This window comes from Canis lupus, chromosome 2 (assembly GCF_048164855.1).
Source record: "Canis lupus baileyi chromosome 2, mCanLup2.hap1, whole genome shotgun sequence".
Taxonomy (NCBI): Eukaryota; Metazoa; Chordata; class Mammalia; order Carnivora; family Canidae; genus Canis; species Canis lupus.
The window spans coordinates 46,742,492-46,770,287 of NC_132839.1; positions in this window are offsets into that span (position 1 = coordinate 46,742,492).

The window sequence follows — 27,796 nt, forward strand, 5'->3', positions numbered from 1 at the left end:
GTGATAGAGGGTCGGTAAGGGCCGAACAGCAGGTAGGATGCTTGGCCCACACCTGAAGAGATGTGAGGCATATCAATCTTGTTTGAAACGAATTATGGAAAAATATCTCTTTGATTATTTAGATAGTCATCATCCTTAATAATACATAGTTATTGCTTGAAGGGAAGAGACTTCTATGATTGAGGACAAGTTTATAAAATACAAGGCCATAGAATGTAAACATAGAAGAATGCAGACTTTGGAAACAGACAACCATATGTTCAAGTTTCGTCAGTCACCGGTAGAACAAAGTTGGGCAAGTTTCTCAGATTCTCCTGAGTCAAAATCTTACTCATCCATAAAATGAAGACAGCCATTCTATCTGGCAGTTTTAACCTAAAGCCCAGATGAAAAACAATAGATAATTGTTCGTTGTGTGGTAGGTGTTAGCTATCATTGTCTATAAAAATAAAACATTTTTATTTTTTTTAAAAGATTTTATTTATTTATTCACAAGAGACACAGAGAGACAGAGAAGCAGAGACACAGGCCGAGGGAGAAAAGGCTTCATGCAGGAAGCCGACTCAGGACTCGATCCCGAGTATCCAGGATCACGCCCTGGGCCAAAGGTGGCGCTAAAACACTGAGCCACCCGGGCTGCCCAATAAATAAAACATTTTTAAAAATGTATCTTTTAGGGTCTTCTAGGTGGCTCAGTGGTTAAGTGTCTGCCTTAGCTCAGGTTGAGTCCCACCCACATCAGGCTCCCTGCTCAGCAGGGAGTATGCTTCTCCCTCTGCCCCTCTCTCCCATTCATCCATTCTCTATCTATCTATCTATCTATCTACCTCTATCTCTCTCATAAATAAATAAATAAAATTATCAAAAAATGTCTTTTACTGCATCATAGAAAAATGGCTAGTGGATTTTTACCAAACCAAAAGGTGTCGGACTTAAAATGTATCCCAAGCAGCATTTTGAAATTCACATTTGAAATTCACACTTAAATAAGCCCTAGGGGAAAGAAGAAAGAAGAAAGAAAGAAAGAAAGAAAGAAAGAAAGAAAGAAAGAAAGAAAGAAAGAAAGAAAGAAAGAAGAGAGAAGAAGAAGAAGAAGAAGAAGAAGAAGAAGAAGAAGAAGAAGAAGAAGAAGAAGAAGAAGAAGAAGAAGAAGAAGAAGAAGAAGAAGAAGAAGAAGAAGAAGAAGAAGAAGAAGAAGAAGAAGAAGAAATCCTTGACCCATGGATGTTTAACAGTTTCTGGTGTGAGCTTCAAAGTCTCAGTCAGTATGGCCCACGACCCAAAGAGAAAGTTCCAGTGTGCATTTGCATGACTTTCTACCCAGTATGTGCTGTGTTCCCAAACAGTTAGTGATCTCATTAAGAGTTAATGATTCTCCTTATCAAGCCCAGGGAATAGTGAATGGGTAGCCAGTTAGCACAGCCACGTACAGAAGTTTTTCATTTACCTTACCACAAAACTGGGAAGATTAAGGGGAAAAATATGGTGGTTTTTTTTTTTTTTCTCTCTCTCTCCTCTAGCATGTTAACCCCAGAATTTTCCCACTGTGGATGTATAACATCTTATTTTCTGACCCCATCACAAAAAGAATTTTTTTAAAAGATTTTATTTATTTATTTATGAGAGAGAGAGAGAGGCAGAGGTAAAGGCAGAGGGAGAAGCCAGCTCCCTTCAGGGAGCTCAGTGTGGGACGCAATCCCAGGACCACAGGATCACGACCTGAGCCGAAGGCAGACACTCATTCACTAAGCCACCCAGGTGCCCCCACAAAAATAATTTGAGTCGCTGAAATGCTGTACTTAAAGCTGGGGTGGAAATCAAAACACTATCCCCCCACCAAGAAGGGGGTTCTTCTAAGACGTTAGGTCTGGATAACATTTATGCAAGATGACTGGTCCACTTGTAATTGATTGATTAGAAAACAATCTGAAATTACTATAGAATGGTGAGTCTATTCATGTTTGATTGGAGTCAACTATTAGGAGCAAAGAAAGTCAATCATTTAAGACCTGGGATTTTTGAAATTAGCCTGTCCTTTTCTGGCAATGATTCAGCTCTGATCTGAAGATAAACATATCTCTCTCGGAAGCTTAGCATTTTTAGTGTCAGAAAAAGCAAAATGTGTTCTCTTTAGAAAGATCTATTCTTCTGCTTGAATACCTCTGTCTCCCTGTCTTTTTTCTCTGTCCCTATTTTCTTCTCTCTCTCTCTCTTCTCTCTCTCTCTTTCTCTCTCCGGGTCTCTGTCTCCCCCTCTTTCTCATCTTCAAGTTTTTAACTGATTGTGTAATTTATGGGATGGGACACACTTTTTATTTTAAACTGGATCACTTGTTACCACCAAGTGTTTTCTGTTAGTGTCATTTATAATAATCGCAACAATTTAAATGACAAGAAATTTGGTCAGAAATAGAGACTCCCTATTAAAATAGAGATTTAATAGAGGAAAAATGAGTTTCATCTACTCCATTTTGTTGTTAAGTTTCTGTTTCCTATCCTTGTCCTCATAAATAAGAAGAGTTTGGCGCAGTCACTTGGCTCCTGAGATTGAGAAGAGAGCTTATCCTGCACGGAACTCAGCACACTGATCAGGGAAGAGGACTTTCTTTAGAAAAGAAGAATTGGCTTCTTAACTGCTATCAAAGTTGCCTTGATAAGTTTCTTTGTGTCATTGTATCTTTCATTTTGAGTTGAAGGTTTTTCACCCAGCCCTTATTATAGATGACCTAACATTTTTGCTCTGGGGCTGAAGCCAGGATCCAACCCCCCCCCCTCCCTTTTTTTTTTCTTTTTAGTTCCTGGCAAGGTTGCTGCCATTTCCTATCGCTTGCCTTCCTGAATTTACCTAAACCGAAGTTCCAGGCTTTTGTTGAAATGCCTTTCTCCTTTCCGCTCTTGAGTGCCCCGTGTTACATTATCTGCAAAAGGTTGCAACCAACTTCCCTTCACTGTGGACACAGGAAAGGGAAATGAGCAGGAGAGAAGTTACTGATCTGATTCTGGAGGTCAAGGGTGTGGGGAGGGTGAATGTACATTTCTCAATAGCTTTCACTGCACTGTGTGCTTTCTTTTGTTGACCATTCCTTGCTATTGTGTTGGGAAGCCTTTTAATAACAGCCGGCAGAATTGACTAAATGGCAATACCAAGATGAAAAGGAGCTGGTAAAAAAAATATATTATATGTGCACAGATGCCTGGATATATACATAGCAAATACCCAGCTGTTTCTGGAGGATATAACGTGCCTGTGATTTTTTTCATCCATCATAAACAGTATCAACTTTAGTATATTTAATCCTTACAGTATATCTCATTCAACCCAGTACTATTTTCGCCACTTTACAAGTGAGAAAACTGAAACCTGAGACTTGGGGAGGTGTGGTCAGCTGCCTAAGATCACAATGCAGGTGGCTGAGCCACCATTCAAAATGTTTTGTGTCCCCTCCTTGCTCTTTCCAGTTGCCCATGCTGTTGGAAGGTAGGAGCACACACGCTGCCCACACGGAAATCAAACTTTGAATCTAGGACAACTTTTCCCCATCAAAAGGGCAGTGAGATTATCTTTTGCATTTAAATTATTCTCTTCTGGTGCAGCAGGCTAATTAATGCGAGTGCATTTCCGTTCTTCTGACCCAGACATACTTGGACGATGGCTCTCAAGGTGCCGACAGATCTTGCACTTGCAAACCGTGTCCCTTCCAGACCTTAATTTCTGTAATTAGACTCCTCAGCTCCACCGTCTCTGCAGGGCTGATGGTAGCCCTGTGGCTCTTCCTTCCGGTTTACGGTGATTACAAATGAGGCCTCAGAGTCACATAGCAGGCAGGACCCCTGCTCTGAACGGGACTCCGGATTCAGGAGTGCGATGGCTAGCATGGTTTGGGGACAAGGCACATTTAACACAGCAGCCAACCTGTGAGTTCAATTTCAAGAAAATTGAGAGGATGCTTTGGAAAGTGCAGGAGCCTATAAACGAATACACAAATGCCTTTGATTTATTATTATCACTCCTTAAGTGTCAGAACTCCTAGAAGAACACAGCCAAGGTAGTATTTGCCTTAAGGAGGGAGGCCTCCATAAACAGGAATAGTAAAGAACAAGAAATTAGACACCGTAAGAGGTGTCATAATAACCCCAGCACCTGCTCTGAGTCTGGAGAAGCCATTCCTCACTCTAAGCACTCCTGTGGGCCAGCTCAAACCTGGAGCCAGAGATAATAAGAAAAGGAAAGAAAAAAAAAGAGAAGAAAAGGAGTATGAGTCAGATAAATGGAGAAGTCAGTGTGGACACAGAGGAATAAAGCTTTTGCATTTACTTTAAATGTGCAAAGTTGTCTTCTCTGTTGCCCATTTCAAGGGCATGTAGTTGATGTATTTTATGGACAAAAATAATGAGACAGCTAGAGGTTAAGTGGGCAGTTGGGAGGAGCACCCAGGCCTTTTGGCTTCGTTCCAGTGCAGGGTATCTTTCTCCTTAGCAGGGGCCATGCCTGTCACCACAGAACAACTACTAGGCATCCGAATAAAGCAAAACTAAACAAGACACACAAACCTTTTCTGCAGCCTTAATCAGAGCAGCTAAGGGGGGAACTTCAGGGACATTAACCAGATCATCGCCTAAAGGCCCTATATTCAAGTTGAAGGATATCACAAAACACACGATGATCCAGCTCAGGGTTCATATAGAAGGGAAAGAGAAACATTTTTAAAGTGTGTTGATATCAGAAACGCAGAACTCCTTGTTCTTCAAAGCTAAATTGTAAGGGTAGGTGAGCATTTATGATTATCAACATCATTTGTGTCTGCAACCCTTAATCTGCTTTTCATGTTACACTATTCACTGTTTTTCTTTTTGGGAAAACAAAACCAAAACCCAAACAATTATTTTCTTCTTACTTTATAGGCAATATATGCCCATGTTAGAAAATTTGGAAATATACCAGCTTATCAAGAATAAAAAGAAAAGCCATCTAGAGATGTGAACATACCCATACTTTGGGGTGTTTGAGTGGTGTGTGGGGTGAATGAGAAGCACTGGAGTCTGGATTTGGACAGATTCATGCCTCATCCCAACTCTGGCTCTCCCTCTTGGGGATCTCCCTAAGAACAAGTTATTTCCTTCATGCTTCGCTATCTCTGTTACAAAGGGGAGTTATTAAGGCACCAATGTTGTAGAATTGCTTGAGAGGATCAAAAGGTGTGTGTCACCTGCTGGCATGGCGGCACTCAGCAGGTTTCACCAAGCACTAAACTGCCAGATGGTAGGTTCAGCTTCACATACGGACTATCGAGTTATCAGTAGGGGAGCTGATTTGATACTCCACCTAGAATGAAAAGAAAATACAAATTTCTATGATTTTTGCCTATATTCTTCCTAGAGATAAATATCAAATTTGAGATCACAATATGTGTATAATTTTTCATATTTTAATGGAGTATTATAGCTCAAATATTTGTGGTAGCTGTGTAATACTCCAGTAGAGTTTGCTTTAGTAATCCTCAGGTATTGGACTTTTATATATTTTTAATAGTAATCCTGAAAAGAACATTTTTTATTTATCAATATTTAGGGCATTTTAGATTTTCCTTCACTTAGAATAAATTACTTAAATCAATTGAAATTGAAGGTAGAAACCGCATATTAATGAATTACTTTCCACACTGCGGACTGATAATTTTACTCTCTTGATACAGAAATAGACTGACGAGAAATTTAGAAATCTACCCCCAGCACTTAACTATTGTTAAGTAGTCCAAAACAAATAACCCCCAACTTACATAGGTAAGTCAGTCAATGCTTAGAACTCCGAGTGCATTTTGCATAATCATAGCAGTTAAGTCCAGAAAAGCTCACTTAAGACATACATTTTGCAACAGAAGCATTTCCTAATGTTCTCAGAAAGTAAATATGAATAAAAAATATTATAAAGAAATGGATTTGAAATTCCAAGTGGAACCCCATCTTTGTTTCCTCAAAGCTTACCTGCTTACCAGATACCAGCGGTCAAGTTTCCCATGCTCCAGACACTAGACATATATGTCTACTGGACTAGTTCAAGAAGGGCTTGCAGAAGGCTGGATGAGGGCTGGTTTTGAGTTATGAAGAAGACTGGAGAAGAGGGTTATAGGCGGTCCATGCTGTGAGACTGTGCATATCACCTTAAGAAACCTGAGTGGTATCTTCAACACCTTCCTCTGACTTATTTCCACATTTTGTCAATTTGGTTTTGGTTTCTACCTTCAAATATCTTCCTCAAATCTTTTACTAACACCACATCCCACGATTGAGTTTTAGCTCAGAGCCCATTATCCTGACAATATTTAGAAGGCAAACATACACAGCCAAAGAACAGTGAGCTGCAAGGTTCCAACTGAGGGTAAGATTGGGATTTCTTGTGAGGAAACTAAAATGGATTATCAGAGATCACCTAAAGTCCTGGTTAACTGTAGTAACATTCCTTCAATCATGTATTTTGTCTTTTTCAGCAGATAAGGCTGCTTTTAAGTCGGTTAGAACATGGAGAGTTCCCAAAACAAGCCTTCTGTTGGTGCCCTTACTTATAACTATTCCTTTAAATTTCCTTATGAAAAACATCTGTTTCATTAAGTATTCTTACACATTGGCTTTAATGTTTGCGAAATGTTTGATTCAATGATTGTATCATGATTTATTATAAGTTTATACATATTTGGAACCTTAGATTTTTTTTTCTAATATTGGTTCATTATAAACAACCTATGGTTGGTTCATTATAAACAACCTATGGTGAATGTAATTCTAGATATAACATTTTGAATGCTTATAATTATTTCCTTAAGACAAATTCCTGAAAAGAGAAATGCTGAGCCAATGAGTACACAAAATTACTTTCAAAAAATCATGCCAAGGTTCATTGCTGCCAATAAAATAGCCTACAATCATATATATGTATAAAACACAAACACACACACAAACATATCAGTGTATAAGCCAGTGAAGAAAATATATATATGCTCACAAACGGATACATTTTATGTGCTTTTCATTTTAATTTTTTATTAATAAAGTAATTGAGGTTTTATAGCTCTCAAATGTTTCACTAGGAAAAAAATGAAATAAAACTCCTGGCTATTCTAACAATAAGTATTTGAGAAAAAATTTAGAATATTTTGTCAAATCCCTCATCTTCAAATAAATCACTCTGGGGGACATATGGGGAGCTCAGTATCTAAAGTATCTGCCTTCAGCTCAGGTCATGATCCCAGGGTTCTGGGATTGAGCCCCCCATCAGGCTCCTGTTTGGTGGGGAGTCTGCTTCTGCCTCTTACCTCCCCTCCACTCATGCTTTATCTGTAGCTCTCTCTCTTTCTCTCTCTCAAATAAATAAATAAAATATTTGAAAAAATCATTCTGGCATTTTAATTGGAATTTCATTGTTTTTGTGAATTAACCTGTGGGCAATTGACATTTATATAACATTTGGTCTCTGTATTAGAGCATTCCATGTTTCACCATATATGAAAGTCTTTTAAAATATTCTTCAGGAAAAATTTGTAATTTTTAAAATGGATCCTAAGAAGGCTTATTGACACAAATATTCCTAAGGATTTTACAATTTTGATATCATAGTAAATAGTAGATTTTTGATGTTACAATCTAACTGGTATTGTTGCTCAATAGGAAAATGTTTATTTTATGGTGTGACTTTGTAACTAGCCATTTTAGAGATTTATTTTAGCAATTCCAGTGGGACTTTTTCTCGTGTAGTTCTCTTACATATTTCAGATAGATAGTTGCCACAAATGTAATAATTATGTTTTCTTCTTTCACATATGTATATATATTTTTTCTTGTCATGTTGCATTTGTTAGCATTTCAAAAACAATGTTATATAAAAACAGCAATTGTTGGAGTTTCTTTTCCTGACACTATCAGGAATGTTTCTAACATTTTAGAGTTTGGCATAATATTGGCTACTTATTTTACAAAATATATTATTTTCATGCTAAATTGAACATTTATACCAAATATATGTTGAACTCTATTAAATGCTTCTGGTGGATCTTGAGATGAAGAGATGATGTTCTTTCCTTGATGTATTGATGATATGGAATATTAATTGGTTTCCTTATATTGAATGATCTTCATGTTCATAGAACAAACTACATCATAGAATATTAGATATATTTTTAAAAATATTTTATTTATTTATTCATGAGAGCCACAGAGAGAGAGAGAGAGGGGCAGAGAAACAGGCAGAGGGAGAAACAGGCTCCATGCAGAGAGCCTGATGTGGGACTTGATCCCGGGTCTCCAGGATCATGCCCTGGGCTGAAGGCAGGCACTAAACTGCTGAGCCACCCAGAGATCCCGGAATATTAGATATTACTAATATGCTATTGACCTTGTATTCTTTAATTATATAACATTGATTTCCATATATACACAATCTTTTTTGGTAATGAAGATTGTCAACTCATGATAGTAATTGTAAGACTTTCTACTTTTTTCTAATCTCTGCAAAGTAGCATAAGAAGTATCTATTACTTGAGGTATAAAAGACTTACATATAATATCGAGGCTTTGTGCCTTTGGTTGGACATTAGATGCTGCTTTTTACAAATTTAAAAATTTCTTCCTGAGTTATTGGTCAAAAATTTTTCTAAGTATTCTCAAGTCAATTTGTGTGCTTTAGTTTCTTTGTAGAAAATAACTTACTTTAATAAAATGTTCAAATTTGTAACCACTGAGTTGAAATGTTTCCTTATAAATGGTTTATTGGTTTCTATCATAGATATTATTTTTTTACTTCTATGTAGATTTTCCATCTTTCTTCTCAATTAACAGAGATCTTTTCTAGAAACTGTTCTCAGATTTTATTGATCTTCTGAAAGATCTATATCAGATTAACCAATTTTTACTACCTTGTACTTCATTAATTTCTGCTTTCATCTTTTAGATTCCACTCATTTTTCCCATGATTCAGTTAAATCTGTGATTTGCTTATTTTTATTTTTTTAAATAACATATTTAATAATCACCTACAAATCACTTTGGATTTTTCTTTACCTCTCTAATAGGGATCTCCTTACCTAAAAACATAAATTCCATGCTTTGAGGTAAATATTCTTTTTTTTTTTTTTTTTTTTTTTTTTGAGGTAAATATTCTATTTAAACTTTTATCCACTGGATTTTTGACATTTACTCTGAATTGGCTCAACACCACTTCAGTCTCTCTATAGTCTCACTTCTGTTACTAAATGTAGGAAAAGGGTGAATTTGAGGGAAATAGCTGTAGAATTATTATAATCACCTTGAATATATAGAGTGTTAATCAGAATCTTTCAGTTCTCCACTTTTTAAATATCTCTGTCTTTTAAACACAGATAAGTAAACATCAGAAATAAAGGACCCAAGAACTATGGAAAATAACCTATTTCAGTAGTTTCTATTCCTTTGATTAGACTCTACTCTTTGACTGGCTATTCACATTCAGAGCCCCAGCCTTCTTTTTCCTTTTCAAGAATTACACTCTAAATAATCCCACTAGCTTCTTAAAATATTTTGAATTATCCAGATTTTCAGTGAAAAAATGACAAGTCCTCTGTTTTCTCTCTCTTATCACATTAAAAAAAAATGCTTTACCTACTATAATCAGGCCTGGCCTGATATACTAAGTAAGATGGCCATTCTCAGAGGTCAGCTGCAAGACAAACTACAAATCAGAAATGTAAACCCAGAGTAATTATATGTTAAATAAGAAAGATAGTAGATATGATTGAGAAAAAAAAATAAAGCCCCAAGAGCCATGGAGCATAACACAGAACATGCCAAACAATCTTTAAATTTATTTTATATTTAAATTAAATTTTACACTTAGATTGATTTTCCCCTTGCTTTATATGCTGCTTAGTTACATGTAAGAGGGAAAAGCATGCCAACAAAATAATTACTGGATTGGCCAATATGTCTCATCCTAAAGTTTTTATCTTGTGTTGAAGAACATGTTTATTCTGGATTTTATTATTTGAGGAAAGAACTTTACAGAAAGAACCGAGAACAGTTTATTCAGGAAAAGGGAAGTGCTTAGGAAAAATGGAAAGGGTGGTAAAAAAGAGGTAAGGATTGGAAAAATCAGTGCTGTTTTGGTGAAAAGAGGGTAGGAAGAGAGGCTGTGCACCCTTTTGGGTAGGTCAAAATCTAGGTAGCTTTTTTTTTTTTTAATCTTTATTTATTTATAATAGTCACACAGAGAGAGAGAAAGGCAGAGACATAGGTAGAGGGAAAAGCAGGCTCCATGCACCGGGAGCCCGACATGGGATTCAATCCCGGGTCTCCAGGATCATGCCCTGGGCCAAAGGCAGGCGCTAAACCACTGCGCCACCCAGGGATCCCTAGCTTTCAATCCCTTTTCAGAGTACAAGCCACTGTCTTAGCAGGTATGGTACCTGAAGCAGAGGAATAGTTTCCCTCTTTTCCATTTTATGATCTAGTCCCAAGACAGATGTCAACTTTCACTGTGACTTTCACATTCCTGTTCAGTTTGGGACATTGGGAGCCTGAACTTTCTAGTCCTCCACATAGTAAGGATTTTTTTTAAAGATTTTATTTATTTATTCACGAGAGACACAGAAAAAGGCAGGAACATAGGCAGAGGGAGAAGTAGGCTTCCTCTGGGGAGCCTGATGTGGGCTCAATTCCAGAACCCCAGGATCATGCCCTGAGCCAAAGGCAGACACTCCACCACTGAACCACCCAGGTGCCCCCCCCCCCAAATAATAAGGATTAATGGTATCTATCTCAAAGCTCTCGGGCAACTGCACGCATGATGAAAGGGTTCATCCCTAACTCAACTAGATTTTTAGCTCCTATAAACCCATTTGATAAGTTTCTAAGTCCCTCATAAAACCTACCCTCCTCTCTCCCCCATTTGTTATCAGAAATCACCTATTGCCTGGAAGAACAGAATTGAGAAGGAACCCCTCCTCGCTGAGCTTTTTTTTTTTTCATTTCTTTGTTTTCGGTGTCTACTATAATAGAAAGACCTTCATGTGGGAGCAGTGGTTTAACTTTCTCAGTGCCTATCACATCCTCAATGCTTGAATCAGTGCATATCACATAGCAGGTGATCAGCAAATATATATTGAACAAATAAAAAATGGCGTCATTGGTTACAGTGGAATATTTTTATACAAATGGGCTTATCTTCAGGAAGACAAAGTGTTTTTGTTTTAAATAAAACATCGTAGTTTTGCAAAAGGATTTCAAGTTTTTAGTTCTTCTTTAACTTTTATTTTATTTTATTGCATTGCATTTTTTATTTTAGTTTGAAAGAGTCTATAGCTTCAATTATAACCCTGGTGAGGGCAAGGATTTTTGGCTTCCGTAATTATTTTATTGACTTTCTTTCCTCCAAATTCCTGTGGCTCTGTACTATCTGCAGTCTGTCATGTCATTGAGAAGAGAATGTGACCTTGTTCAGTGTTGTACATATTATTACCCTTTCTTGCATTTATTCCAGTCAAGGAAAGGGAACAGGTTCGGCTCAAAATAATCAGTAACCTGCACTCAGGTAGAACTTCCAAAACCAACAATTCTCTAGACATACAAAGTTTCTCCAAACTGGAGCAACTCAAAGATACACTAAGTTGCTGTATGACCTTTTATGAATGTTGTGAGAACAACTTCCTTTCTGTGTGAGAAGAGGGACTCACTAAATTTCCCTTTATTTGGGTTCCGGCTGTAAATTCCCAGGATACCTGATTGAATCAGTACCAGTCATATATTTTGCATTCCCCAGTTAGGGAGCTGTACAAAAAGTGTAAAACTTGCCACATATCTTAAGGATGTTGCCATCTGATTGAAGAGTTCAATACTGGATATAAGAAAAAAGGGAGAATGAAAGGCAAGAGTTAAAAGAAGGCATTTCTGAACATAGTATTGTTTGGTACTGTCATTTCCCATAGCAACACAATTGAGGGAGTTAACTGGCTTTTCTAGGCCAACTGAATGTTCTCTGTTACATGGGTCCATGTCTTCTGATTTTAAGGGCTCTAAGATGGGCTTTGAAAAGTCAAGAATATGGATCCAGAGAGGAAGGTAGACTCTACTCAATAAAAGACCATGGTTACAAAGAGCCTTTTAGAGGTAGATCTACCAATCCTCAGTGAATAATTGAGGACTGGACTAGACATTCCCAGCTATGAGCGTTTGTAGAGTTTTACAGCTTTGCTCACTCATGAGGTTACATGCTGGAAGGAGATGTCACTGAATTAGTAGGTGAGCATGGAAATCCACAAGCACCCACTTTACAATATATCACTATCTCTCATTTAATATATAGTTTCTTTTGCTTCTCATTTCTGCCCTGTGAAGAAGTAATTATTATTTGAATTTTACAAATTAAGGCAGAAAACATGAATATTCTCAGAATATAGCCCTTACAGTCTAGCAGCTTAACTAACACTGCTGGAATTAATGAATGGAGTTTGGTGCCGAAATTCAAGATTGAAGAATTATACCAACATGGAAAGGCAGTAGGTATATATGTGACTCTGTAGCTGTCTGTTTTCAGGCATATTGGAGAAACAAAGACCTTTGAACAACCCTTGTGGTACAAAGACTCGGATAGCTTCCAATGACTCTCTTCTCACCATTCTTGTGTAACCCCTTCTGTTTGAGTAGAAGTTGAATCTCTTATTCTCTTTTTATGAGTAGAATACAGTAAAAGTGATAGGCTGTCATTTCTGAGTCACAGCACTGTAACTTCTTTCTTTTTCATACTCTCTGGCTGTCTCTCAGATGGCCTTGCACTTAGAGTTTTGCTCTGGCAGAAGCTAGGTGCCCTGTCGTGTGTAGCTCTCTGAAAAGGCTCAGGTGGTGAGAAGTTTCTATCTCCGAGAGTCAGTGAGGACTTGGGGATTGCTAACATCTCCTTGAATGAACTTGGAAGCAGATTGAGCCTTGTGGTGGTACAGCCCAGGCCAACTACTTGACTGGAAGTTTGTGAGGGGCCATGACTCAGAGGCACCCAGGTAAACCATACCCAGATTCTTGACCCATGGAAATTATGAGATAATAAGCACTGACTGTTTTAAGATGCTACATTTCAGCATTCTTTGTTACACAGTAAGAGATAATGAATACACCAATCATATTAAAAGTGAGATATCTTTGGGACCTAGAGAGATTTAGGAAGATTTTAGGAGGAGAGGGAGTTTGAATTATAAACACTTCAGTTATAGAAAATTTTGGATTAAACTTTAGAAGAAAATGAACCATCAATATACAAGGACACTGAGACTAATTGACCCTGCCATAGCTTAGCAGAGCAGCCCATATTGAGCAACTAATATGGAGTGGGTGACAATATGGCAGGAAATAAGAATAAAACATGGACAAAAATGCCTAAGTACTTAGAGCAGTTTTTTCTGAATTTTTCAACTACAAGGATGTTTTCTCCTTTCCCCTATGGAGACCGTATAAAACCAGCCTTGTCAAAGTCTCACCTGAAGCCTAGCTATTGTACCCCATTGTTCACACAAAAACATCTAAACCTTCCAGTGTAGCACATTAGACTCTCCTCTGCATCCCTGCTGCCTCTTCAGATTCATCTCTTACCAACTCTTCCTCAAATTTCATACTTAGAGCTCTTCAAATGCATCAAAGTCTATACCTCTTGTGCTTTCAGAGATGATATTACATTTTGGGAAAGTTCTTTACCATCGTCTCGGTAACTCCTCAGTTGCCTTTTATGATTCTGTTGAAGTATCACACCAGCCAAGAAGACTTGGCCTTTGTGATGAACAGGTGTAAATGGCAATTGTAGAAAATTCCATGATGTACTGACATCATCTTTTCATAGATCTTTCTTCATACCCTTCCTTGTGGTAGACACTGAGCTGAATTGCCCCATCATTTGAAATTCTTTTTGTGTAGCAACCTATTTTTATAATTGTCCTTCTTACTTAAACTGAAGCTTATAAAGCTGCTTATTAGAGCTTGAAGTCAGAATGAGATAAGATCAGATATGCTGAATCTCTATCATCCGTACCAAAAGCAGGTCATGTCGACATTTTAATAACTTTACAGAGATGAAGGTACAGTTTCTGTGTGTCTTTTAAAAATATTTCAATAGTTCAAAGACCCCCATTGGTGCTCTTGGGGCCTTGTGGGACTCTCTCATTGCTAGTTTTCCTCCCAGAATCTGTTGACCTTTTGTGAGTTAGAAAGCAAAAATAAAATTTAAAAAGCTGTACATAGGCTTCTTTCATATATGTCTTGAGTGAGTTATCAGAAGTGCTATAGTAATTTTTTCAACATATTGAAGCCCCTATAGTAGGACTTGTTGTTGGTATTAGTTTCGATAAAACACAATTCCAGCTACTATGTCCATGCATCTCTTTGGCACACCCGCAAGATTAAAGGAACAAGTCATGGTTCTCTACAATTCTTATTTAGCAAAAGACTAATACAATATTAGAAAAAGGAAGATGGTGGCCAAGATGTCCCTAAAAGAGGAGTAGATTTTTAAGGGTGGATAAAACATCAGAGACTGCCTGGTACAGTACCTTAGTTTTTCCTATGGTAAAGGAAGATCAAAGAAGTAGAGTGACAGGCACCGTCCACCCAAGTGATTAGTAGATGTGCTGATAGTGACCTCTAGCCCCAAGTCCCAGCCAAGGGCTCTACACATTGTATTACCAACTCTCCTCCATTGCCCAGCACTCAGTTTGCATGAAAATGAAAATGTAGTGGGAACTGAAGCAAATGAATAATTTTCTGCTTTATTGGCAAAAGCAAATTGCCTCAATTTTGCTTCAACTCTGAATATTTGGGACCAGTAATATTTTCCCTTTAACATGAAGACATTAGCCTCAAGCCCTACTTCTGTTTAGGAGCCCACACACCAGATTTTGGGGTCAAGCAATGTGTTGCATTTGCATGAGGCTGCACTGGCTCACATTTTCTCTGGGATCCTGCCTTCTGTTCTTGCCATATCCCTTTTGTTTATGAAATCATGGAACACACCACAGCCTGCAGTTAAGCTTGCTGACAGAACAGAAATTGAATCAATCCCTGGGAGCAATAGATTCAAACCCTGGGAACCTCCAGCACATTCTGGCAGCTGCTAGTGAGGCTTATGCTGTACATGCCTCCCAGGGATTTCCCCGGGACATTGCTTTTTAAGAGAAACATTTATAAAAACTACCCACTGTGCAAATCTAACATCAGTTAGTGGTTTTCATATGTGCTTGTAGGAGCATGCACAATTCTATGAAGAGAAAGCAGTGACTATCCCATAAAGAGACATGCTGAGGGGAACAGGACCCTGAGCAATCAATAAGAAAACCTAAGTCTGTTAGAGATAAGAGTACCAGGGTTCTCATGATTCTTCCTTGGCCTCCTCCCTCCTCTACTAGTGAGAGATCAGGCCACTTGGCAAGATTCCATGGAAATTTATTTTTAAAGATATTTTAGGCATCTAAAAAGCAAGTAACAAAGAAATGAGGAAATTCAAAGGAAGGGAAAAAAGCAAGTAATAAAGAAATGTGCTGATATATTTTCAAATAGATACAAACAAAGTAATAATATTGGGCCATTTTACACATACTAAGTAAAAATAAATCTATTAAAAATTAATGATCATTTCCACTCAAGAATTGAGTTGAATCAGAGCCCTCATTCATTGGTTGGAGTTAGTATAAACTTTATCAGTACTTTGGGAAGCAAGCTACCAATATACTGAGAAAAACTTAGAAGCATTCATATTATTTGATCCAGAAATACACTAGTAATTTTTATACCCTACCAAAAAGATGAGCTAAACACAAAGACACTTTTTTTAAAATTTTTATTTATTTATGATAGTCACAGAGAGAGAGAGAGAGAGAGAGGGGCAGAGACACAGGCAGAGGGAGAAGCAGGCTCCATGCACCGGGAGCCCGACGTGAGATTCGATCCCGGGTCTCCAGGATCGTGCCCTGGGCCAAAGGCAGGCGCTAAACTGCTGCACCACCCAGGGATCCCACAAAGACACCTTATTTCATTTATTTACAATATATTGTTTATATAGAATATTTTTATAGTTGGGAGAATTATAGTCCACCTTAATACCCAGCAAAAAAGAACAATTATTTTATCTGGTACTTCATGGTAATTTCAACTAATATTATTAGTGTATTGTGTATTATGAGTTACAAAACACTTTCTCATTCTTCATCTCAATTTTCCCATATAAAAGTCCCCTGAGGGGAAAAAAATTATTCCAATTTTACAGATGCAGAAAATTCAGCTCAGAAATTAAGTAACTTGACCAACATCACCAAAATTTAGAGGTGGAATTAACAGACTCTTGGTCTGCTTATTTCCAGGGACATGGAAATAACCTTGGAAGGTACCTTTGGATACAGAAAAGTTCATTGCCAAGGAAGAATGGGGAAGGAATACAAGAAGGTGCATCAAACCATTTCATAAGTGGAAACCAGTGGGTTATTTATCTAGAATGAGGTAAAGGGAATAGGTGCAAGGAGACCTTGTAGGGACTCATGTCCTAAACAGGCAGGTCTGGAAACCAACAGGGATGAGAGTAGAGATGAATGGGGAGTGAACACTAAAGGAAATGATCAGAGAACACTGAAGAGAGAAGATGGCTTGTTGACCTTGTTTTTAATTTGGGTTCTGTCTTAGTCCGTTCAGGCTGCTATAACAAATTACCATAGACTGGGTCGATTAAACAGCAAACCTTTATTTCTCAGTTCTGGCCACTGGAAGTCCAGCATCAATATGTTGGTGAGGGTCCACTTCCTGACTAGTGAACGACCATCTTCACATTGTATCTTCACATGGCAGAGATCAAAGAGAAAGAGCTAGCTCTCTTCTTCTATAAGGATACTAATCCCAACATGGAGATTCCATCTTCATGATTGAATGCCTCCGAAACACCCCCACCTCCCAGTACTATCATATTGGGGTGATGGCTTCAACATATGAATTTTGAGGAGATACAAACATACAGTTGACAAGTTCATCACCACAATTTATTCTTCCTTCCATGATAATTGAGTTGATACTGGGCATGTGGCAAGACCACATTCCCAACCACCTTCTGAGGGGTAATAGTCAAAGTGTAAGATGTCCTCAGTGAAGTGTGGCTATACATGATGTGTGTGTCTTTAGGTGTAAGCCTTATAACTGAGGATGTGGCTTCTCACTTTCCTTTCCCACAGGCTGAAACCCAGGCAGGGTGGAACTACACAGATATTAGGGAAGGTATCCCTGGCTGACCACAAGGAGCAGTCTGCCTGCCAGCTGAAGAGCTTACTAGATCTGTCATGAACAAGAGAAATGTTTCTCTCTCTCTCTCTCTCTCTCTCTTTTTTTTTTTCATTAGATAGTATATTTTTTGAAGAATTTTAGCAACTTTGTCTTACCCCAAGGAATGCAAGAAATCATTGACATTTACATCAAATGCCTACACCAAGTAGAAGCTTTGATTTCTGATTGAATCTTGCAAGGTAAATATGATTATTTTTATTTTAGGGATGAAGAAAATGATCTAAGAAGGGGTTATCTGACTTAACCAAGATTACACAAAAGACATAAATGCAGTGGTAAGATGTGGGAAGGGGAGTAGAATCTTGAATATTTTGCCAAAGCCTGTCTATGGCACTCATTAGAATGGAGTTTTTAATCTTACAAAGCCTTATTTTCTTCTTCCACAAAATTGGGTAATGATAGAAACTGTTTTATTTATTTATTTATTTATTTATTTATTATTTATTTATTTATTTATTTTATTTATGATAGTCACACAGAGAAAGAGAGAGAGAGGCAGAGACACAGGCAGAGGGAGAAGCAGGCTCCAAGCACCGGGAGCCCGATGTGGGATTTGATCCCGGGTCTCCAGGATCGCGCCCTGGGCTGAAGGCAGGCGCCAAACCGCTGCGCCACCCAGGGATCCCTAGAACCTGTTTTAGAGGGTTTGGGGATTATTAAATAATACATCTAAAGTTCATGGAATATAGTAAGAGCTTGATAAATGCTGATATCTTTATCTCAGTGTCAGTAAGTGGTTGAGATAAGATTCAAACTCAATTCTCTAAAGCTCTAAAACTCATAATCTTGTCACCAGGGAGCAAGCTCTGGTGCCCAGATAGAGTTTTCCTTTGCACTGCTAGTTTCATGTCTTTAGAGTAGTATTTCCCTTATTTCCACACCCGGAGATGGTCTAATTCTCTGGGTATATTTTGTGAGACCATAGGCTTGATATTACATCTGCCACTGAAACTAACAGTGGTTGTAAAGAAATACAGTTTCTTGCCATTAGAATGACTTTTCTTTGCATCCAGGGAAAGATGTTTCATACGTTTAATGCACAATGCAGTTATATTGGTCCTCCAGTCAAAATACTCCAAAATGAATATTTTTTAAAAAATAGTTAAGATGTCATACTTTTCCCTACAGTACATTAGAGCTAAATGTGCAGCAGTATTTTCTTTGTTTTCTGAGGTTACTTCTCTCTATTCCTAAATATCCATCTATTGGCTATTCCTTGGTTTTTGTTCTTTTGTTTTGTTTTCTGCAAGCAAACCAAAGTGGCTATGCAAAGACTTGCATATGTAAAGGAATTCACTTCTAAAAGCATAGATACATTTGTCTGATAACAGTTTCCCAGTTTATGTTTAATCTTTTCCTTTCTTAACAGAATGTTTATCATTATCAGTAAAAAAAAAAATATCAGGAAATCTTATTTTTCTAGGACAGCCCTATCAAATAGAACTTGCTACAGAGATGGAAATGTTTTATATCTATACTCACCAATATGGTAGCCACCAGTCACACATGGCTCTTGAGTACTTGAAATGTGGCTTGTGTGACTGAGGAAGTAAATTTATAATTATATCATTTTTAATTTTAATTAACTGCAATTTAAATGACAACATGTAGCTAGTGGCTACTCTATTGTCAGGACATTTCTAAAGTTTAGACACACACTGTCCAATAGAAATATAACATAAGGCACATACACACTTGTCTAGTACCCACATTTAAAAAGTTAAAAAAATAAGAGAGATGAGGGTGAAAGTTATTTTAATGATATATTTTATCATGTCATCATAAAATCCTGTAAAATAAAATAAACGTGGTTAACATTAAAATTTCATTAATTAGATGACTAACCTTATTTTTTTTATACTGAGTCTTTGGAAATCCCTTGGACATTTTATAATTTCAATACATCACAATTCACACTAGTGAGATTTCAAGTACTCACCAGACCATTTGGCTAGTGGCCACCATATTGGATAGGGAAGCCCTATTTCATTAAAATTTATACTCTTTAGGGGCAGACGTCTATCTTGTTCATCAACAAATCCCTTGCTTTCAACACTGCCGGCCTATAACATGTCTTTAATAAATATGTGTTTATTGACTCCTATTCATAGTGATCAATTCTCACCCTGAATTTACAGGTAAACTAAAGACTGCTTACAAAAATATAGTAGGCTCTTATATTAGCTCTCCCATTTAGGGTTAAATCTATTTTATTTTTACAAGTACAGATCTTCCTTGACTTATGATGGTGTTATATCCCAATACACCCATCGTAAGTTGAAAATATCATTCTAAGTTGAAAATGTAACTTACTATGCCTAACCAACTGAGCATCAGAATTTTGTGTAGCCTATCTTAAACATGCTTAGAACATTTATGTTAGCCTATGGTTGGGCAAAACCATCTAACACAAACCCTATTTATAATAGTGTTGAATATCTCATGATTTATTGAATACTGTACTGAAAGTGAAAAACAAAATCACTATATGGATACAGAATGGTTGTAAGTGTACTGGTTTTTTATCATCATGGCAGCATGGCTTACTGGGTGCTGTGGCCGTCTTCCCCTGCCTAGATCACAAGAGGATCATACTGCATATTGCCAGCTCAAGAAAAGATCAAATTTCAAAAAATTGAAATACTGCTTCTAACTGAATGTGTGTTCAGTTAGAATTTCACATCACTGTGTAGTCAAAAGCAAAAACAAAAACAAAACAAAACACGTAAGTGGAGCCATCATATGTTGGGGACTGTCTGTAGCCAACAAGTGTTATGAGTTGCCATGGACATCATCAAGAAAATGCTTTAGAACAGAAATGAGCAAACTTTTTGTGTAAAGGCCCAGATAGTAAATATTTAAACTTTGTAAGTTATATGGGCTCCATGAGTAACTACTCAGTTGCTGCTCTAGGTCAAAAGCAGCCATAGACAATATATAAATGAATGGGTATGACTGAGTTCCTATAAAACTTTATTTACAAAAACTAGCAGCACATAGCCATCAGGATTTACCCCAAGGCTATATTTTACCTACCTCTGCTTTAAATATGGTCTGTATTTTAAATTTATTTTGTCTGTAATACTTTTAATATGGTAGTATATAATTTAGACATGTTTAATATGCAAATGTTTACTAAATTTGAGGAGAATATACACTTTAAAAAACACTATCAATTCATGCAATTACTTATTTGTTCATGAAACATTTATTGCCTGTTTTATTTATTTTTTATTTTTTAAAGATTTATATTTATTTATTTATTTATTTATTTATTTATTTATTTATTTATGATAGACATAGAGAGAGAGAGACAGAGACACATATTGCCCATTTAAATGGCTGTATCCTTACTTTTTCCCTTTGGAAGACACATAGTAAATGATTAACAAATGTTTAATGACTAATAAATGGATTTCATGGCCTGCTAGGGGCTAATGGAATCCAGGAAGACTTTAAAGAGGTGGTGACATTTAAATTGAGTACTATAAGTAACTAGGAGCAGAGTGGAGAAATCTGACAAACATTCTCAGCCAGATGACCAAGATTAGCACCAAGAGCCACAAATCATTTTGATAATGCATATTCTTGACATGACACAATGAAAATAGCGTTTTATCTCCCTTTTCCCTCCCAATAACTCATAACCTGAATCTTTATCATGGACAAATCATAGATAAATTCCAATAGGGGAAAATCCTATAAAATATTTGACCAGTATTCTTCAAAGGGTCAAGGTCATCAAAACCAAGAAAAGTCAGAAAAACTGTCACTATGAAGAGAAGACTGAGAAGAGATGACAACTAAGTGTAATGTGGAGTCATAGATGGGATCCTGGAAAAGAAGATGGACATTATGTAAAAAGTAAGGAGATCTGAATAAAATATGAAATTTAGTTAATAATAGTGTACCAATATTGGTTCATTAATTGTGACAAATGTACCATAGTAATTATTGTAAGATCTTAATAATAGGGGAAGTTGGATGTGGGATATATTAAAACACTCTGCACTACCTGCCTAATTTGTCTATAAATATAAAAGTGTTCTAAAAATACAGTCTATTTAAAAATAAAGAGCAGAGGAGCCTAGGTGGCTCAGTCAGTTAAGCTTCTGCCTTTGGCTCAGGTCATGATCCCAGATTCCTGGGATGGACCCACACATTAGGTTCCCTGCTCAGCAAGGAGCCTGCTTCTCCCTCTCCCTCTGCCTCACCCTTCTGCTTATGCTCTCTTCTTGCTCTTTCTCTCTCTCTCTTTCTGAATAAATAAAATCATTAAAAATAAATAAATAAAGAGCATATATCAGCCAGGAGAACTGGAGTGTTCATTGAAAAAAAAAAATAAAGAAAGACCAAATATAAGCAAGATTTACCAAAACAAGAAAGGTACACAAATTTCAGGTAGAATGAGCAACATGGACAAAGGCGTAAAGACTTGGCAAATTCCATTTTATTTCTCACTACAGGGAGGGAGAAGCATGGAAGGTTTTAAATTGGGGTGAGGTAAACATTAAAATTGTGTCTTGGGATCCCTGGGTGGCGCAGCGGTTTGGCGCCTGCCTTTGGCCCAGGGCACGATCTTGGAGACCCGGGATCGAATCCCATATCGGGCTCCCGGTGCATGGAGCCTGCTTCTCCCTCTGCCTGTGTCTCTGCCTCTCTCTCTCTCTCTGTGACTATCATACATAAATAAATAAATATTAAAAAAACAAATCTCATTAAAATTGTGTCTTAAATCCAGGAAGTGGTGGCCAGATTAGAATCAGAGGTAATTATTAGGGAGCAGTGAATTGATAGTAGGGGGTGCCTATATTTGTTTTTATAATAGGGTGACATTTGTAACTTCAATCTATTTTTGACTATTTAAAACTAACCTCTAGGCTGAACCATTTTACACTGGCTGAAAGAGGTCCCAGAAGAACTCGGATCAAAATCAATTTTGATTGATGTCATCTTGGGTTGCCTGGTGGTATGATGTTATCTCAGTATTTATTATATTACCATGGATTTGGAAAGCACTCATGTGTAAAAAAACTAATACTTAGGTGTTGAAGCAACTGTATTAGTTTCCTGTGGCTGTGGGCACAAATCACCACCAAAATGATAGCATCAAACAACAGAAATTTATGTATCAAAATTCAGGAATCAAAAAATCTAAAATCATGGTGTTGGTTGAGCCTTCTGTTGAAGATTCTGGAAGAGATTCTTTCTTTGCCTCTTCTAATTTTAAATGGTACCAGGTGTTTGGGACTGAGAAATTCTGAACTTGCTTCCATTTTCATACTGTCTTCTACTTTTCTGAGTATCCTTGGTGTGTCTCTTATTAGGACTCTTGTCACTGGAAGTAGGGCCCACCTGTATAACCCAGAATGAGTTCATCTTTAGGTCCTTAATTTAATTGCATCTGAAAATGCTCTTTCCAAGTAAGGTGACATTCATGGGTTCCTAAAATTAAGACATAACTTTTTGGGGCCACCATTTAAACTAATTTCCAAAAAATTCATCCAAAATGCCATGATTCTATGAATTCGAGTTTTACTTTTAAAAAGCAGGATTGAGGGACGCTTGGGTGGCTCAGAGGTTTAGCATCTGCCTTTGGCCCATGGCATGATCCTGGAGTCCTGGGATTGAGTCCCACATCAGGCTCCCTGCATGGAGCCTGCTTCTCCCTCTGCCTGTGTCTCTGCCTCTCCCTCTCTCTCTCTCTCTGGATATCTCTCATGAATAAATAAATACAATCTTTAAAAAAATGGAGCCTTGGTGTCCATCGAAAGATGGATGGATAAAGAAGATGTGGTTTATATATACAAAGGAATATTACTCAGCCATTAGAAATGACAAATACCCACCATTTGCTTCAACGTGGATGGAACTGGAGGGTATTATGCTGAGTGAAGTGAGTCAATCGGAGAAGGACAAACATTATATGTTCTCATTCATTTGGGGAATATAAATAATAGTGAAAGGGAATTTAAGGGAAGGGAGAAGAAATGTGTGGGAAATATCAGAAAGGGAGACAGAACATAAAGACTCCTAACTCTGGGAAACGAACTGGGGTGGAAGGGGAGGAGGGCGAGGGGTGGGGGTGAATGGGTGACGGGCACGGCGGGGGGCACTTGACGGGATGAGTACTGGGTGTTATTCTGTATGTTGGTAAATTGAACACCAATAAAAAATAAATTTATTAAAAAATAAAAATAAAAACAAACAAATAAATAAATACATACATACATACATACATACATACATATAAAAATAAAAAGCAGGATTGAGGGGCAGCTGGGTGGCTCAGTTGGTGAAGCATCTGACTCTTGATTTTTGGCTTGTCATGATCTCAAGGGTCATGATATTGTGCCCCAAGTTGGGCTCTGTGCTCAGTGCAAAGTCTATTTGAGATTCTCTGTCTCACTCTCTGTCCCTCTCCTTGCTTGCTAAGAAAGAAAGAAAGAAAGAAAGAAAGAAAGAAAGAAAGAAAGAAAGAAAGAAAGAAAGAAAGAATCCTTAAGAAAGAAATAAAGAGCAGGATTGATGGGGAAAAAAACATCAACCCTCTTTGTACTCTGAGGCAATAAATATAACCATTCATGCTCTAGACACTGCCCTACTCATGATTGCATTGTGTACTGGGATATTGGTCATAATTTTGAATGACTTTCCCATACTTTACTCTCAAGCCAGAAATTTTGCTTATGATGGAAACTAGAATGTAGGGCTTTTATCCTTTCTACTTCACCAGCACATTCTGACCTCCAATGGGCAGATCTCTAGAGGTCTCAGAAGGCAGCAAGAAGAGTCCAGAAACTATTTCCTATATTTCAAAGAGCCTAATTGAAATTATCCATTGTCCTAGAAACAAGAGGTACAGGATAACCAAAATGTCAACCAAGCTCTTCTGCTTTTGGCTGGAAACAAATGATATGAGTTAAATAACATTGACTTCCCTCTTGAAATCTAAAGTGATGACTGGCAGTCATGGAGATGCTGTCTTTGTTCATTTCAAAAAAAAAGAAAAGACTGGCCAGAGTTGTCCAAGTTACTCTGCCCACATGTACTCTGTCATGCGCTTAGCAGAAACTACTAAATGTTGGGGCAGAGAGGATGGAGAGAGAGGCCATACGATAATAGTGATGTCTATTCCTCACTCATGCATCATATTCAAGTACAAGATAACATCTGGATTACTGCTATTCTGTAGCCATGTGTGCCTTGTAATGTAAGTGATTTAAGATACCAAGAACTAGCTACTCTATTCACTAAAGATTGAGGACTTCCACCACAAGAATATTTTTAGTTAACCTCATTCCCAATTATCTTGGTAAAGATATATTAATTTTATCTTGTAAGCTAGTCAGGATAGAGGGTTACTATGAGGATCTAGTTTGAACATGAAAAAGACAAACTTGGAGGCAGGAGTCCATACATCTCTGTTCTAATGGCTATTGAGCAGCGATTCTAACATCAAAAGCATTGGAAAAAGATGGCCATCGGATGATAGAACAGAGTTTCATAGGGACTGCTTAGCAATGAATCTCAGTGGCTTTCTGATGATGTACAGCCAAAGATGCAGACCTTGTAGCACATGAGACAAGGGACCTTGAATCTCCGATTGTTACTTTAATCTAACAATAGGGGTTTTATCAGAGGTCTATGAAAGCCTGGGGCTTCAGACATGTATAATTTCCATTCCACATTAACAATTACTGTAATCTCCTATCCCTGGCTCATCATTGCTGCTACACAATTTCCTCAGAATGTTGGAGACTTTACTTTAACTCTGATGTGAAATTTTTTTATAGCAAGAAGATTACAACAGCATGGCTCTTTATGACACTTGTCTCATCTGTATGCATTTGAAAGCACTACAAAGAAGCATGAATCTGTGGTTAAAAATGAGGTGTCTGTAGATGCGACTCCATGACATGAAGTTGCTGAGGGTTGGTGATTGTCCAGTTAATTTGATTGATACTGACAGCACAAATAGACATCCCATCCCAATGTGAGAGGAGTCAGCTTCACATATTTTAAAAAGTAACAGGTTTATTGACATATAATTCTATGTCATCCAGTGTACCAGTTTAGTGCACACTAAATGGTGCTTTTTAGTATATTCACATTAAGTATATTCACAAAGTTGTGCATAGATCACCACTATCTAATTTCAGAACAATTTTATCATCTTCAAAAGAAACTCTATAAACATTAACAATCACTCCTTATCCTTCCTGGTCCCAGCCCTGGGCAACACTAATGTAGTTTCTGTCACTATGGATTTGACACATTTCATTTATATGGAACCACATAATATGTGACCTTTTTTGTCTGTCTTCTTTCACATAGTATGGTATTTTCTTTTTCTTTTTTAAAATTTTATTTATTTATTCATTAGAGACACACAGAGAGGGGCAGAGACATAGGCAGAGGGAGAAGCAGGCTTTCTACGGGGAGCCTGATGCAGGACTCGAACCCAAGACCCCGAGATTATACCCTGAGCCAAAGGCAGATGTTCAACCCCTGAGCCATGCAGGTACCCCACATAGCATAGTATTTTCAAGGTTCATCTATGTAGTACAAATATCAGAACTTTATTCCTTTTTATGACTAACATTCCATTCGGTATCTATGGGTGTACCTCAGAAATATTGCAGGTTTAGTTCCAGACCACTTCCATGAAACAAATATTGCAATAAAGCAAGTCAAGTGAATTTTTTGTTTCCCAGTGCATATGAAAGTTATGTTTATACTATCGTCTACTGAATATACAATAACATTATGTCTAAAAAAATAATGCACTTCCCTCAACTTAAAAATACTTTCTTGCTAAAAAATGCTATCCATCATCTCAACTTTCAGTGACTCATAAACTTTGTACTGGTGGAGGGTCTTGTGTCAGTGTTAATGGCTGCTGACTGAAGGAGGCTGGTCGCTGAACATTAGAGTGGGTGTATCAATTTTTTAAAACAGTAAAATTCACCACATTGACTGACTCTTCATTTCACAGCTGATTTTTCTGTAGCAGGGAATGCTGTTTGACAGTATTTTACTCACAGTGGAACTTCTTTCAAAATTGAAGCCAATCCTTTCAAACCTGCCACTGATTTATCAATTAAGCTTATGTAAAATTCTAAATGCTTTGTTGTTATTTCAGCAATTTTCATAGCATCTTCACGAGGAGTAGATTTCATTTCATGAAACTGCTTTCTTTGCTTGTCCATTAGGAAACAACTTTCATTTAAAAAAATGTTAAAATTGAAGCAATTCAGCTCCATTTTCCAGCTCCATTTCTGATTCTAGTTCTCTTGCTATTTCTACTATATCTGCAGTTACTTCCTTCACTGAAGTCTTAAATTAATAGATCCATGAGGATTGGAATCAACTTCTTCCAAACTCCTATTCATGTTGATATTCTGACTTCCTCCCAGGGATCACCAGTGTTCCTACTGGCACCTAGAGTGGCAAATCCTTTCCAGAAAATTTTCAATGTACCTACCCAGAGCCACCAGAGGAATCATTATCTATGCAGCTATAGCCTTATGAAATGTATTTCTCCAATAATAAGGCTTGAAATTGAAATTACTGAAATTGAAATTACTCCTTGATCCCTGGACTGTAGAATGGATGTTGTGTTAGCAAGCATATAAACAACATGAATCTCATTGTACATCTCTGTCAGTGGTCTTGGGTAACCAGGTGCATTGTCAAGAGCAGTACAGTTTTGAAAGGATTTTTAATTTTTTTTCTGGGCAATAGGTCTTGACAGTGGTCTTAAAATATTCAGTACACTGTGTTACAAACAGATGTGCTGTCATCCAGGCTTTGTTGTTCCATTTATAGACCATAGAGTAGATTTAGCATAATTCTTAGGAGCCTTATGGATTTTCAGAATGTTAAATGAGCATTGGCTTCAACTTAAAGTCAGCAGCTACATTAGCCTCTAACAACACAGCCAGCCTGTCCTTTGAAGCTTGGAAACCAGACACTGACTTCTCCTCTCCAGCTATGAAAATCCTAGATGTCATCTTTTTCCAATATAAGGTTGTTTCATCTATACTGAAAATCTATGGTTCAGTGGAGCCTCCTTCATTGATAATCTTAGCTAGCACTTCTGGGTTTCTTGTTGCAGCTTCTATACTAGCACTTATTGCTTCACCTTGTATTTGATGTTATGGAGACCACTACTTTCTTTAAGCCTTGTGAACCCACCTCTGCTAGCTTCAACCTTTTCTTCTTCAGCTTCCCCACTTCTCTTAACCTTCACAGAATTGAAGAGGGTGAGAGCCTAGCTCTGGACTAGGCTTTAGCTTAAGGGAATGTTGTGGCTGATCTGATCTTCTCTCCAGACTAGTATAACTTTCTCAGTATCAGCAATAAGGCTGTTTCACTTTCTTATCATTCATGTATTCCCTGGAGCAGCATTTTTGTTTTGTTTTGTTTTGTTTTTGGAGCAATATTTTGAATATCCTTTAAGAATTTTTCCTTTGTGG